The sequence below is a fragment of the Botryllus schlosseri genome, chromosome 9, assembly GCF_051294905.1.
Source record: "Botryllus schlosseri isolate E-star chromosome 9, Bs_hap1, whole genome shotgun sequence".
Classification (NCBI taxonomy): Eukaryota; Metazoa; Chordata; class Ascidiacea; order Stolidobranchia; family Styelidae; genus Botryllus; species Botryllus schlosseri.
Window position 1 is genome coordinate 18,017,842 of NC_137244.1, and position 12,087 is coordinate 18,029,928.

Here is a 12,087-nt window from a genome sequence, read left to right on the forward strand (position 1 = left end):
TCACAGATTGCGTAATTGCGGGAAATAACGCGACGCTCTTCACTTGGTGAACTCGGCCCTTGGAGGAATTGGCACTAGAACACCTTCGCATTAGAAATGCATTTAGTATGAATGAACAGTATCAAAAAGGAAATTTAAACGTGTCGTGGCTCGTGGTAGATCTCGTAATCTTGGGATCCTTCAACCGTGTTATCGAGACACCCTAATCCCAGAGTGGAATCGTCTCTCCAAAGGCAAAAAATAATTTATTTTGACGTGATCATGCGAAACATTTGTTGATGAGGAACACTGGCTTGTCGTGATCGATAAACGAAGAAGCGCCGCTTGATGTTCCACAGTTTTGATCTCACATACAACGCCAAGATCCATCTTCTCAAAACTTACACGACACAGGCCCGTGACTCATGCCATCGATTCCAAGCAGACCGCGCGTGGTCGGTATATGAGCGCTGTGTTATTTCCCGTGGCTACGCAATCCGTGATCTAATCACGCCGTGACTGCGCGATCTACGGATGCCCTGACCTCCTTACAAGATTGACGAATCACTTGATAATACTATTATTAGTTTGATAATTCATATTAATAGCTGTAAATACACTTCATTTCAAAATTTCCCGAGGGCCGAATTCACCAAGTGCCGGGTGCATCGGCAACCATCTGCCCACTTACAGCACGGCCCACTCCTAGGCTTTTTAAGACATGGCTATGCGAATCAGATGGCGAGGAGGAGCCTAGATAAACGGCCAACACTTCGGTAGGAATTATGGAGTCGACGTGTCACGCTCGAACCCGCAATTCATTGGTGTTTAGCTATAATGGAACGTACCACTACGTTTCCTCGCCATACCTTGTAAAATGAGACCGTAGCATTTGGCATTTCGTGTGGCAATTGACTTTTGTGTGGAAAATTGTGTTCGTTTTAGAACTTATCCGAAACTTTTATTCCGCCATAGATTGTATATGATAAAACGATATCGGAATTGATCCTAGGAGAATTCCAAAGCAACTCACCACAAAGGAGGATTTAAAGAAGTTTGATGGAAAATTGAATGAAAGCAAAAGCAAGAGATGTGGTATGTTGAATCTGTTTTGGTATTTTTAAATAGGCCTACTTTGTTGTGCCGATAGCAGACGGTATATATAAACGTAAGAAGTGGAAGCTATCAAGGTGTTTTTAGAAATTCAGTCAGTCAAAGTGGACGATCGTATTGCTTGGATTATATTTAGGCTTATTTTAGCATCTTTGAGATGCAACTCTAAACGTGGACGGTCATGAACAGTAGGGCTCTTCAAAAATGACTTTTTTTCTCAAATCGTACTGGCTACTTGATAAAATTGTTAGGTTACCTAATTTAAGCCTACAAACAAAATATGGTTCAAATCCAGCCAGTGTCCGCTTTGCTACAAGAGAAGAAAGTTCCTATTTATTATATAAAAATGAATAATAAAAAATTTGAAGATTTTCTGTTCACCCCATGAAAGTGTTAGGCTGTCTATAGAAACGATGCTCACCAAATTTGGTTCAATTCCAACCAGTGGAAGCGGAGTTATTGCTGTCGAAAAATTTGGATTTTAATAAAATAGTACTTACGGTGAGCACAACTTTAATAAGTAAACAAAGAATCGGTCACCGTAAATACTATTTTATTCAAATCCAAATTTTTCGACGGCTATATCTCCGCTTCCACTGGTTGGAATTGAACCAAATTTGGTGAGCATCGTTTCTATAGACAGCCTAACACTTTCATGGGGTGAACAGAAAATTTTCAAATTTTTATTACCTATTTATTTTTATATAATAAATAGAAACTTTCTTCTCCTGTAGCAAAGCGGTTACTGGCTGGAATTGAACCAAATTTTGTGTTTAGGCTTAAATTGGGTAACCTAACAATTTTATCAAGTAGCCAGAACGATTTGAGAAAAAAAGTCATATTTTAAGAGCCCTAATGTCCATGTCAGGGAAACGTTTTAGGGTAGGCCTACTCATATGTCTCGCAGCGTTCTCTACATAATTGTCAATTGCGATACAAACTGTTTGCTTGTATTGGTAAAGCCATCCAACTTCGAATTGTAAAATGTTGGGAGTCTTGATATCAAATTTTTGAAAGGTGCACTTTGAGAAGATTTCGGAATCTGTCAAATTATACAAAAATTTAGCAAATTCTTTGACATATTTCATCTATTTGGGACTCGATCAACGTAAAAGAATTGGTAATCATTTTATACAATATATTGTATTTGTAGTTGAAGTATAGTAATAATTCTTATGGTTACCGCACTTGTAACGATTCACGGCCATAACTGGAATAATTAGAATGATGTAACTTTCAAATTGTCATGCATTTTGCAACAACATTGTTCTCAATTTTCAAGGTGCTGACCATTCGAGGAAGAATCACCCACCGGGAATTCACGATCCGTAAACGCGGCCGACTGTTTCTCTCCTCAAGCGGAAGCGACAGAGAAGAGGAACGAAGAGAAAAAAGGAGCAGAAATAGCAAGAGTGTGACAAGTCGCGTCCGTTCGCTTTAATGCGTATTTCCATCCGCGAAGTAGTAGGTGGGAAAACTAATGGGCGTTTGGTTAGCGCTTATATAAGGTTGACTCCAGCGCTGTATTTGCTAAATGTTGCTATGAAATAGGGGTGGTGTCATTTGGTATCAATATTGACTATTGAAAGACCATTTGTTAGTAGTCATGGATTTGTTCGGCCAGTATGCAGTAATATCTGATGGTCACTTCCCGGGCTTCTGTTCTCTAACCCCTCATGATTGTTATTCTGCTTCTAGTAAGACTGTCGATTCTAATGTTTTATCGTATCATTTGTCGGAGGTTTCGCTCGCTTTATTTACAACGTTTTGCTCTCTGCTAGGTCAATTACTGGCTGAGTATCACTACAGCTTAAGAAACTGCACTAATTCTCATTTTAATGTCTTGCTGGTTATCTTGCTGTCAATTCTAATAATTTATTAATGTCTATACCAGTGCCGCCACTCAAATGTTTTGTTCTCTGTACACAATATTATTAGGTCTTCAGCTTTCCATGCAGAGTATCATTACACTTTCTAGACTTGAGTATATATCTCTCCAACTAGCTGCCAAATAACTGATTCATTTGGATTGTTGAATTGATCATTTTGGACAGAATGTGAAGAAATTTTAGTCAAGAATTCTTTTTGTGTTAGTCGCTGTTTTCAAAGAGTGCTGAAGTAGTCATCGTTGATCTTGTTAATCAAGTAGAAGTGACGATTGAAGTCAGTTCTCTAGTCATATAATATTAAAAAATATAATAATAAGACTTGAAAACTTGAGTGGAAATAGTTCAGAATCGAATCCATTTTAGTAAGTATGGGCGAAAAAAATGTAGGAGTCATTCGTTAGTCGCTACCTCTGCCATTTTCGCAGTACGAATGTCTTAGCTATCAATCATCATTTTCATTTTATTTCTGCAGGGTGTTGAAAAGAAAAGGCCGCATGCTGGTTATTTAACTGGCTCATCAGAAGATGAAACCTGATGATAAGGACTGTTTTCACTTTCTTTCTGAAGACATTCGTTCGTTTGTTCGTTTTATTTTTTACAACGGCATTATTGCCAATTCGTTTGAAATTAAATTATCACAAATGTGATTAATATGTACTAAATAATGTGGTGTGTGTACGCAGCCGTGATCAGGTTAAGCCCATAGTGGTAGAAAACAGGTTATTACATCAGGATCTTCTTCTTCTAACGTAGGATCTACATTCTACTCACCATGTTTAAAGGCTGTAGCATCTGCATAATATTTACATTATTGAAGGACATGGAAAAGACGTTGAATTGAGTCGACACAAAATCCCCCTTTCTACGACCTGCCAAGATCTAATATCTACTATATCGGCTCGGCTTTTCTACATCTTTGGTCTGTACTGTGTTTGCTGGGACGACTGACCTATCGATCTCGCTTCGCCTGACATGCCGCCCTATTTCTTGTCGCTTCCTTTTTCTATATTATCTTATTTACTTTCATTCAGTGTGCATGCCTCCTCTTTACATCGCCTAGGCCAAGGTGGGTGTCTGATTCCATAGACAACTTCTAGTCGCTTCGACATCTTCCTTTCTTTTCATTGTATCGCATTTTTTGTGGGGTATTGAACTGATAAAATTGCTAATAAACCAATGATGATGATGATGATGATGATGATGAATGATAGTATATTGATATGGAAATGTGATACTAATCCTCTGTTTACTCGAACACTCGTTTCAGAGAATATAATGGCATGACATCCTCCCCCATATTATAAGGCCCCTCGTTCAGTCGAAGAGCAATACGGAGAAGTTGTGTCGGATACGGCTTTAACACTTTTCGCGATTAGTATACGTTAATTAAAAATATGGCAGATTGTAAAAATACCATATAGTGTATAGCTTTATTTTCAGAAAGTATATGGCATTGCAACATTTGCTTTTATACTTTAACATGCATGTTCTCGAGACAAAAGAACTGAAACCATATTTAGAACTCAACGTATAATACTCGTAATTGAATGAAAAATACAAATACTACTTCTAAAAAGCGGAAAATATATTTCATGCCTTTTGTCCAGAAAGTTTCAACGGTGGTCTGCTAAAACAGGTCGAACGTTGAAAAAGTCAAAGTCCACTTTTCCTGATTAGGACATGTCATGGGCTGCTATAGTTATAACAGGAAATTGCTAGACTGCGAAACGGTAGTTTCAAACGTTATGGGGGCCATAATACTTACTGTGATGAAATATTTGACATAGGCGACAATGCGGTGTGAACGGAACCACGCAACCCGGTATTTTAATTATATTCAGCGATACTTTCTTACATGTATTTGTCACTCCATACGAAAATTCTGGGTACTTCATTACTTTTATGAAAATTAAATGATGGTGCTTAGTGAAAACAGCCCCGAAATTCCTTAGGCCAGTGGTTCCCAACCTTTTTCCACCCACGTACCATTTTGAGGTTTTATGCAGTGCTCGCGTATCCCCTATATAAGTTACGCGCGTTTCCACCATTAATGACGTCATATCCACGTATTTGACCTATGCGAGGTGTATTAACAAATTCTATTAAACTAGGCCGGGGATGCCCGTGGGCCGGATCCGGCCCGCCAGACGATTTTATCCGGCCCGCATAGCAATTCTGAGTACATTGAAAAAAGATTATATTATCCATCACGTCCACAGTAATAAACCAAATTACAAAGTCCGCGTTGACAGTTAAATATCTTGTTACATCACAATGCATACGCAGGGATAACGCCAGATTATGACTAAAGCAGGGGTGGCCAACCTTTTTGCCATTCACATTTTGACTACTCGTGTAGCCTATAGCCGCATTCCAGGGCATAGTCGTAATGAACGAGCTGGACGCCAAATACCCAGGTTAAAGTGTCTATGTCCATTTCTGGTAAACTCAGGACTAATCTATTTAATGGTAGGCTTACTATGAGCACTAAAATCGCGAGTGGTCACTGGTAATGTTAAGGTAGAAAGTGCTCATAGTGCGCGAAGCGCGAAAAATATTCAGATTCATCAAACATTTATCCTTTCTCATCCCATGTGATCAGATTCACTGGTATAGAGTTGATGTAGGGGTGTTTTCAAAAATTTAACGCAAGTTATAAATTATGATGCATCTTCGGGTGGGCCAATTGGTATTAGTAACTTTGTAGCAAGCTGTTATTTCTTGACCTCCCATCAGGATTGTTAGTATAGTGAGGAGAACACGATTCCGAGATAATATTTCCATGTGAGGCGCATCATTCTCCATTGATGTTCGCATCTGTATTGTAGGGCTCTGATTGCAAAGGGTGCTACTATATTAAAATCGAAAATGTAGTCGCATTGAATCGCGCCCAGCGCGAAGAGAATTTCAAGATTAATTAAAATCTTTCAAGAAATCGGGAGTCAATTCGTAAATTCGAATTGCATGTCGACGGCCGCCAACACATACTAATTGACTTGCGTGTCTACGGCCGCACAAACTCCCTCTTACGGCCGCAGGTTTGCCACCCCTGGACTAAGGCAAAGGGAACACTGAAATATGTCTACTTGTATCGCCGGTAATGCCATTGTATTCAACCGGACAAACATCGTATTTTCTCCAATTTCATTGCTCGCAAATAATGGTGTTGCGACTCGCTAGAATGAAACCCCTACGATCCGTGTATTATCTATATATGCTTGATAATAAAGTATATTCCAGCGAGAAGCAATGGCATGAGGCAACATTTTGGATTCCGTTGACTGGTCCGGCCCGCGAGCGATTTCATGACTTTGATCCGGCCCGCGATGCAATTTGAGTTTGACACCCCTGAACTAGGCATGATCATGATCACCCAGGGTTGATGGGATGTATGGAATTGTTTTTTCACCACCAGTCACAAGAAGAACAACATAATGAAATAACCACACGCATTCAAAAGTCAATTTATTTAATGCGATGGCTGCATTTGTTTATTTTCCACTAGCTTGTCGATGCGTGGTATACGTTTGCTTACAGCGCATCGAAAGTCATGTATGGGCGCAACAAGTCGGTTTCGTTTCTTCGAATTGATAGTCATCAGGGATGAAAATCCTTGCTCGCATTCTCCCACGTATAAGGGAAAATTAGCAGCTGATGGGGAATAGCGTGAGACGATGGCTTCAAAAAACTCAAAAATCAACCTCACCTGAACTAGTAACTCCCTTCGGTCGAAGAAAAAACAGAATCTACTCGCGTACCACCTGGAAGACCTTCGCACCACAGGTTGGGAACCACTGCCTTAGGCTATCTTTCTTATTGGGGGATTAAACTACTTCTACTTGAAAAACTGAAGATAGCGAAAAGTAAGTAAGTAAGTAGTTCACAAAATATTACGAAGTAGATGTAGAAGTAGCGAAAAAAAGATCTACTTCAGTAAGTACCAAAAGTAGAGGAAAACTACTTGAGTACTTCGAAAAAGTAGAAGTACTTCGTTACTGACCAGCTCTGCTAAAATCTGAGTTTTTGTGGCATCTCGCGACCCAAGCCTCACCCATGAAAATTAATTCATTTTTAATATTACAGTTGTATGCTACGATTTTACGGACATGTATGACATACAGAACGTGCAATCGTGCATACACCACAATTTTACCCAACACAGCTCTACAAAGCATGTCTGACGCACGCGATTTCAAATCAGGGCAAATTAAATTCATCTGCATGTCGCAGATAACACTACTGTCTACTCAGATTGCAAGAACGGGACTATTCCGTGCCGACAACGGAGCATATCCATTTCGAAAGGTTTGGCCATCCAGCATCGGTCGTTTTTAGACCAAGGTTTTGTCGCCGCTTATGCTTTGTGCACCGCATTTTATCAGCGGTTTGTAGGCCGAAACTTAACGTACTCATGAGGCTCCTCCTCGCCACCTCATCCGCGTAAGCGGTGTCTTACAAAAGCCTAGAGGTGGGCCGTGCTATAAGTCGGTAGTTACGGAAAATAAGAAGAATATCGGCCTGGTGTAAATGACCATAGTAGTCGGCAAACACCATGAATACCCCCCTACAAACAAACAACGTACTCATGTGCCTCGACGCAGAAGGCGTTGACCTCGAAATGAATGAGTCTTTAGGCCTGAACTCGCTTGTTGCACCCCCCTACACTATAGTTCATCCCAACGGTCTTCGACAATGTTTTCCAGAAAAACCAGTCGGAAAAATCTTATCATGAATTCTAATGATAATAAAAGCTATATTTTCTGCGTGTCATCGCTTATTGGCTACAGTACCCAACACAGTGACCCTGGATATGTAAAAACTATATCGCAGGATTTTTGCAATAAATCCAACAAATATTGCATACATTTTACCAGATAGCTCTAACACCGTGTCGACCCAAACTTAAACCCTTTGCGGCCCATACTTTAATAACCCTTGAAAGGGTAATAATTTGCGTTACAGTAACTTGCAAATGTGGTATTTGCTACGATCCTCACGCGTCACGCTAATCGAACATGCAGTTATTACAAAAACATGATGATTGTTTAGCGAAAGAAAGCAGAAAGTCAATTTGACGACATTTTTTCAGTCTGTCGCAGGCTCAGGCGGGTTGATATGTCTGCCACTACACCAGCTTATAAGTAGGGCTGGGCACCATGATTCGAGTACTCGAATCTGAATCGAGCATTAATTTTGATGATTCGAGTCAAGTATACTACTTTTGCTTTCTGTGGCTCCGGCAGCAATCTTCCAAATCCGGCCAAGATGCACTCTGGTCTCTGCTCATATCTTCAACGTAAAACTTTCAATTCAATTCAATTCAATTTATTGCTGCAATTTGCGTCGTTTCGAAACACCACAAAACTGCGATACAATGAAAGATAGGAAGGTATCGAAACGACTTCGAGTATGGCCAGAGTCGGTTTAGGAGTGAATTAATTGTTAGTGAGCATTTTATTGCAATGACAATGATCGATATTTCTTCGATTTAATTTACTCATGAGAATCTTTCCTCGCATACGCATGATTCATCGTAGATTTTTGGAACAGACTTTAATTCAAGAATCCGATCTAGTATAGCTCGTTTCGCTTTGTCGCCAGTGCTTAGTAAAATCATTTTCGTGAAAGCAGGTCAGATTCTGGTACAACGATAAATTTATTCAGGGATATATAGAACTATATATTTATATCCTTGGACTTATCCAACCGCCATGCTTAATAGGCTCATTTTTACGTAGGCTCCTCCTAGCCATCGGATCCGCGCTCGACAACCTTTCACCGAAGCGTGCCAAAATGTCAAAATAACGTCAACTGGCGTGCCAAACATTTTTAATTTATCATATCTAGCGTTTCAAGTAAGGAATCCCACCGACCGCTTATCTGCAGCTGGCAGCGGCATCGGTGACGCCAGTGATTCTTAAAGTATTGCCGCACATTTCGTATCGCTTAATCTACGTGATATTTGTATCAGTTATTTTTAGTCGCGCACTATGATCAATCTTATGTGGTTGCTTTGGTCGTTTCCAAGTCCACTGTGTTCGGTACCATAGCCAATAGGTGACAGGCCCATCAATATTGCTACGATGATATTGACTGATTATGAAAATGTGCCTACCGCGGTCTCCTGTATCGTACAAGTCGGTTTAATGTCACATTAAGGCTGGCCTGACACTAGATTTGTCTGCAAAGTTCCAAAGGTCGCGGTAAAGCGGTAACGGTTGTCGTTGCTCCATATATGTCGAAATCGCTTACACCAGGGGTGGGCAAACTTTTGAGCTCGCGGGCCGCATTCAACATCTGAATTCATTTGCGGGCCGCACTATGAAAAATTAGGATTATAAACCAAAACGCAATATTGATATATGATTATATAGTGAGGACATGAAGACAATATATGTGCTTATTTAAAACAAGACAAATATTGCTTTGATGATATCGTACACGCGTCAGAAACATATAGTGGCGAGATTTCATAGGCAGACGGACCTCAATAACCAATTTGTCAAAACTAAAGAGATAAAAGGCGGTTGGCCCGATTCTTAGAATAGGATTGAAATATAAATCTGTGAGCAGTGATCTGTTCATAGATTTTGACTCAGTTCCAGGACACACAATGCTGACAGCATCATAACCATGTTAGCTTCAAACACGCTGCTACTATGTGTAGATAAAATATAAATACCCCCATTCCACGCATGCAGACAAAGAATGTACTTACGACACGCCCGAATCAGTTTTTATAAGCACATTACTGAAATAATTAAAAATGAAGTGGACAATCTGAAATCTCACTGGTGATCCAAATTATGTCAATCTCGTTGCAGCTATCCCGCTGTGATATCAAGTATTTACCTTAGATTAGTGGTTCTCAAACTTTTTAAGACACGCCCCGCTCCCTTATGATGGTCAAAGATTTCGCGCCCCCTCTTATCGTCATATCACAAAACGCAATCAGGATGCTAGCAAACCTAACTGGTAGTTTGATGGCGTGGAAGGTTACGACTGTGGATGAGAGATTTTAAAATATGTAATTTAGACTAAATGCAGAACAATAACTATGAATTGGATGAAAATCGCGCGGAGCGCGAAAATTTGTTTCAGTCGAGCTCAGCTTCGCGCCCCTTTCAGATGCTTTCACGCCCCCAAGGGGCGCGCGCCCACCAGTTTGAAAACCACTGTCTTAGAATTATCATGGTGAAATATAATAAGAAAAAGTTAATCAAGTCCCTGCATTAATTCGATTTTTAGTACGCATTGTATCAAATCTTTTTAAATAGTTTCTTTAGACTCTCGCGGGCCGCACAAAACGGCGTGGCGGGCCGCATGTGGCCCGCGGGCCGTAGTTTGCCCACCCCTGGCTTACACGTACCACGCGTACTAGACGAAGCAAAATAATATATCCTTTCGTTAGACGAACATGATTCCAAATTCGCATTTCCACACGGTGCTCACGCTGCGGGCGCTGGACTATTCGGCGCTGGTCATTTTGGCGCTTGCTGGAAAGGGGACATTTCACTGTCGAATGGTTTGGCCAACATGCTGCGGAAATTTATTCAAGGTTTCATCGCCGCCAATGATTTTGGCAGCGCACACAACGCACGGAGTCGCATTTTGCCCAAAACGTTATGTCCGCCCGTTCGATTTGATATGAACCCGTGCCGAAAATCCATTTTCACAAATTTAGGTGGTGGTGAATGTGATAATAACGCGTAACGCTTCCGACGACGCATTTGGGTATGATCGCAACAAATACGGCACCCAAATTGACAAACAAATTTCTTTATTGAACATATAACGTCAAGCCTGGTCATTTCTATCTAGCAGCTTATCTTTACGTTATTAAGGAAAAGGTGGTTGTGTATATCACAGGAGAAAATGGATTTTTGTAAACATTTCGAAGTCGCTGTGATTGACCTTATAGCCTACTCATCTAACTTTTTTTCCACAATTCCCAACAAAACATCTCTAAACAGCAACATGTTTGTATCAGTGGGCTATCGACAATTTAGCAATTAAAATGAGTCTGAACAGAGTAGGATATTTCATCTCGCATGTCCATTCTGTTGATGTGAGCTCTGGAGTTTTACTGGTAAAGAAGCGAAACTGCCTCATGATTTTCCGAATTCATAAAATACAAATTAGGTTATAAACTATTTAGAGGCTTCGCGGTCCCCCTGAAAATGCTTCGCGCACCCCCGGTTGAGAAGCACTGCGCTACATTATACAGCGCCGGACGTGGCAACTGGCAAGGAAGCAATCATTTTGTTACACTACCGGAGCTTACATGCTGCAATACTTCGTAATGTAAATTGAATCAATGCAACAACATTATAGCGGTATAATTGGTGACTTGAAAGGCTGATCGCATAGCTTCGACTGGATGTATGAAAAAGTGAATAAAGTAAAATTATTACAATGAGACTCCTTAAAGTGGAACTTTCAATTTAACTGTGTGAGGCCTACTATACCAAGACCGGTGGTATGTGACCATTTGGCAAGTGTTTGAAACATGTAATCAAATGGGTCAGAATAAAACACAGTTACGGAATCATATTCGAGATCGCGGCTGCAATTCGCTACTAAATGTGTGATCCCACATTTATGAATGATTCTACAGTAATGTTGGAGTGCCCTATTGTCGATGGGAAGTCAGCCCTGGATTAACAGCAGTTTCATTATATTTTGCGGTCGAGCCGCCAGATCAAAATTGGAAGGATAGAGAACGATATTGATACGAGCACAGTGGGACGCTCTCACCAGCGTCAAGTATTCCAAGTAGAGCTAATCCAGAATTGTTGGATCCTATCATATCACCTCATACACTGACTCTCAGGTCTTTGTCAAAGATCACAAACGCAATATATACAGTATGCATGTGTTTAATTTGCAGAAGGAACGCATGATAGCACGGAATAATAGTTTCTAAATGATTTCTTAGAGCAGGCCTATACTTGACCTCTGCCACTGTCGATTAACTATTGCCAAGTTTATTGACGTCAAAATTATGCAAACCAGACATTAGCTGCACATCCCCGCGACAAAATACGCAAGTTCCAATATGATGGCGCACGACCAGCAACTCGTGCCGCAAAATATTAAACGCATG

The 12,087-nt window shown here is 40.4% G+C and overlaps 1 long non-coding RNA gene across 1 annotated transcript; it reads left to right on the plus strand.

Annotated features, from left to right (window-relative positions):
• LOC145447377 (uncharacterized) lies at window positions 1-3,632 on the plus strand. The gene is made up of 2 exons (XR_013917543.1): window positions 1-1,074; window positions 2,375-3,632. It is a non-coding gene; the product is annotated as an uncharacterized LOC145447377 (long non-coding RNA).
• Window positions 3,633-12,087: the final 8,455 nt, after the last annotated feature.